Source organism: Fomitiporia mediterranea, assembly GCF_000271605.1.
Source record: "Fomitiporia mediterranea MF3/22 unplaced genomic scaffold FOMMEscaffold_10, whole genome shotgun sequence".
NCBI classification, from domain to species: domain Eukaryota; kingdom Fungi; phylum Basidiomycota; class Agaricomycetes; order Hymenochaetales; family Hymenochaetaceae; genus Fomitiporia; species Fomitiporia mediterranea.
Window position 1 is genome coordinate 1,607,683 of NW_006760395.1, and position 4,516 is coordinate 1,612,198.

Consider the following 4,516-nt stretch of genomic DNA (forward strand, 5'->3'; position numbering starts at 1 on the left):
ATGGTTGTATGTGTGTTTCCTAGTCCTTTCTATGTGTCATACATATCTGTAGTCTTGTAGAATCCTTTCTACACTGTATGCCTGTGCTTTTGAGCATAAAATGTTATTGTATACTTCATACAGTTGTCTATGCCTTAATGTAGCTATCTAGTGCTGTTTCATACAGTTCTGCTTGTTCACTATACTATTCCTTAGTCCTTGTAAGGAAACTCACTGTTCCTCACAAGAGAATTCTAATCGCCCTTAGTTCACTCAACTACTGACTGGGATAACCTAGTACTCAAGCAAGGGGTCAGGGGAAAAGAATCCCCTTTACCCAACAGTCAATACTGTCTTTTATAGGGGTATACACATGTAGATACATGAGGAGAAAGTGTAACTAACTACAATGAGAATATATACACTTGTGGGTCCTACTGTGCAATGATCTGACACAATCAGCAATGTAGTAGTAATAAAATACAAACCAGTAAATCAAATCCTTACACTTGCCCTCTAGCATTTAGTCCTAAATGCTAAAAATTAGTAGAAAAGGCAGAGAACTTACTTAAAGTAACAGTTAGTAATGAGTAACTAATAAAATACCTTGCCCAAACATATGGGAAACATTGTTGTAATATAGTACTGCCTCTCTGAACTGATCTGAAGTCGATCTGGTGTGTATTGAGACAGTGGTGACATTCTGGACAGTGAGTAGCATGGTTCCAAACTATGTGAAACTAGATAAAACGTTAATAGAATTAAACATGGTCATTATTACTGTATAGTCAATTAGTAGAAAAGTTGCCTCTTGATTGTCACTATCAATACAACACTTTTTGAAGAGAATTGGTAGAGTTCCTGGGGAGATATGGCATTTTGGTGGTTGAGTATTCTGAGACACACAGTATAGATTGATATGTACAGAAGTGGAAATTCTGGCAGTGTGGTAATTGCAAATATTCTCTTCTCCTGCATCTTCAGGAAGTGCAGAGGTAAATCCCTGATCAACAAAGCTATAGCCTTCTTCCTTAATAGAATGTATTAGTGTTACTGCTTCTAGCTGACCTTGTGTGTTTCTCTGCTCCTGTAGGATAGTCATGCAATAATAGATAGTAGAGATGTATTCCAAAATTCCTCTACTATGTCCTTGATTTTTCCAATAGACTAGTTCCTGCAAATGTAGTGCCTTGTACTTGTATTGGTAGAATATGTCCAAATGTGTACTCTTTTGCTTGCAATAACCAACTGTGATGCAAAACTGGATATCCTGTTAAGCTCAATGTCTAAATACTAATTACAGAGTGCAACCTAGAGTGTAATATCTGTTCTTGAATGAAAATATTGTCTTGATTTCAATGAGATTGTAAGGTATGAGCCTAATATCACTAGATATGTGTGTATATGCACAGTATCTCTGTGTGTAATGAATGTCCTACTGTATTCTCATACTGTTTCCTTGTGTCTTAACTTGTTTGTGTCTTTGTAAGTTGACTGATTCAATTCCTGAATTGTCTGAGTATACTTTCAATGTCTCATAGTGTGATGTTCTATCACACTGTGTCTAAGTAGCATTCTCTACTTTCCTGAATGCTGTAACTGTCTGTATACTGTATTGTTCCATGTATGTCTTAATGAAATGTCCTGTCTGTATGCACAGTAGTACTGCCTGAAGTCCTGAGTATATGCTGCCAATTCCTTGTTCATTTGGCAAATCCATGTGTGGATCAATACATTCTAGCATTAACTTCCTGTCTTTCTGTGTCCTTGTCCTTGTTCCAATGTATTCTTTCCTTGTGTACCTATCATGTGTCCTGTTTCTTGTAGTACTGATACTGTCTAGTCCTGTAAAGTCCTTTACAAAATCGTTCTGTAGCAATCCATGTAAGAAAATTGTATGTTCAAACATGATTGTATGCTCAAAGAGTATGTATGTAATGTAATGCATGTGCCTCTTACCCTCTCATCGAAATATGAATGTATTTTTGGTGTAAAACGTCTGGTACTGTCCTAGAACATATCTGTAGTGTCTGGAGAGGTCTTCTGCATGATTTTGTACTTCAAACTGATTGTAGCTATTCATTCCTAGAGTAGATTGAACTGTATCATTGTTCAATAGATGTCCTTGAGCTTCCTAATACTCTATTTCCTTCTGTATCATTGAAGTATCATTCCTGAATGCTTGAATAGTCTGTTCAATCATTACTAATTCACTATTACTCTGATATTTGCTAGCTGTATACATATTACCTTTGCTTTTCCTTGAAGTGGTGTGATAATCCATTTAAGCAGATTGAGCAGATTAAGCAGATTGTCCAGGTTCCAAACCTGTTCTCTAGCTTGAAGTCACCCTCTGAACTTCTGTACTTTGTTCCATACAATGTGTATCCATTCCTGATCTCAGTAGTGTCTTACTGTCATTCTAATACATAAATCATAGTGGTTTTGCATCCTGTAGATTGTACTTGTCATCCTGTAGCTTGAATATTGTGATCCTTACTATGTATCCTGAGTATATGTACACTAGTGTATCCATTTGAGTGCCTGCAATGTCTATAATATGTCTGATAGAGTGTCCTGAGTCTATTCTAATGAATCCTGACTGTCTGAAGGGGTATTTCACAATGTAATACCTTATGTTCTGCTGTAGATACAATGTATACCATAGATCCTTGTATTCCAATCTGGTTCTAATGTTTCTGAACAATTCTTCATCATAAACTGAGTAGTTTTGTAGTATAACATTCAATTGTACCTTATAGAATGTTGTTCTATGTGAATTCCTTCAATCATGCTCTGTACTGATCGTTTCTTCAATCCTGAAGCTAGAAATGTCTGTTCTGATGTCAACTGATGTAGTTCCTTTGTAGTACTTGATACTAATCCTGTATCTCTTCCTGTACTGAATAGAATTGACTGTGTATGTGTATGTCTGTGTCTTTCTATTACTGTTGATGTATCTCCATGCCTGATACTTATTCTGAAGTGGTATCATTGTATTCCTGATGTATATGCACTTTTCCTTGCTCAATGTACTGATTTCTGTCTTCCAATGTGTGATGTAGCCTTCTAACTTAATAGAATACCTGTGTGAATCGTTTGGATTGAAATATTTCTTAGTATCCAAGAGTAGTCATAGTTTATAGTCTAGTAATGCTTGATAGATTGTCCTGCTTGTACAGTTTACTATTTACATTGCCTTGTAAACCATAATACTATCTGGCTGGTTATATTCCAATTGTCTAACATTCTCAGGTCCTTTCCTGATGTCCTAGTACACATTCCTGTTGTCTGTGAACAGCCTGTATTTCTTAAGAGTGTTGTTTTGATTTGTGGCTCTAAGAATTGGTAGTAGTGTCTCTGAATCAATATTGTTCTCACTAATACTACTAGTGTATACCTTGCCTAGGACTTCTTTCAATCAAAAAGTATTGCTATGGGATTGTTTGTTCCTTTTATTTTTGCAAGGGGTACTCTAATGTTCTGAAAAACTTGGTATTTCCATTTGAGACTGTATATATCCAGGTATTTCACTTTCTCTCTTATTCCTGGACCTGGCTAGGGTGTTGTATCTGTTGTAGTACTCCTGTACATTGCTCCTGTGTAATGTGTAGTTGATATCTGCCATGTATAGGGTTAAACACTTGATTTTGTGGGTGTATACTTGATTTTTGCCCTCTGGATCAAGTACTGATCCTTGTAGTTCTAATATACACTCACTTTTGCTATCCTCAAAGTACTGTTCTGTCAATGCAATGTCTGTTTCGCTTGGATAGTCTGAATCAATTTCACAATTGTATTGAATGTCTAGCAGTTCCAGTTTTTGTTCCATTCCTTGTGCTTTGTGTATTCCTTTCACTTTACACTTTCCTTTTACTTTCTACAAATGTAATAGTTTGTCTGGACTCTTGAGTGTTTCTTCTACACTCTTAGATCAATAGTTCTGATCTCTACTGTCTGTAGGTACTGTAGCATGTCTGGCTTTTGTTCTGTAGCCTGCCCAAAGTGTTTCACACTTTTCTGTTACTATACTATTGAGTCTACTCTTGTTTAATGAAGGAGTTGCTTTCTCCTCTTTCTAATACATTCTATTGAACTTGTATGTTCTCTTATTCAAATCTTCAATGTCTATCGAACTGTGGAATGGGCTGACATGTCCTATGTCTATCTTAATAACTCTGGCTCTTGTAATGTGTCTGAAGGTCTTACTTGCTTTCTGGAAATCTTGTTCCTCATCAGATCTCTGTAATTCTGATGCCTGGCTCTCCTAGCCTTGTCTGTTACTCTTTTTCTTTAAGTCCTGGCTGCTTTCTTTGCTGCTTAAAAGGGTCTTAGGTGTCTCATTACTCTCTACATCACTGTTGTCAATGTGTTTCTGTTCTAAAGTAAGTGTGCTCACTAGATACTTATTCATGCTCTCACTAATACTGACTATATACACTATGTACTCCTTGTATTAGCTTGCAAATTCCTCAATGCTTGCTGTTAGCTCTCTATATTGACTTGGTGAATCCTCAAACCAAATCACCTGTCCTCT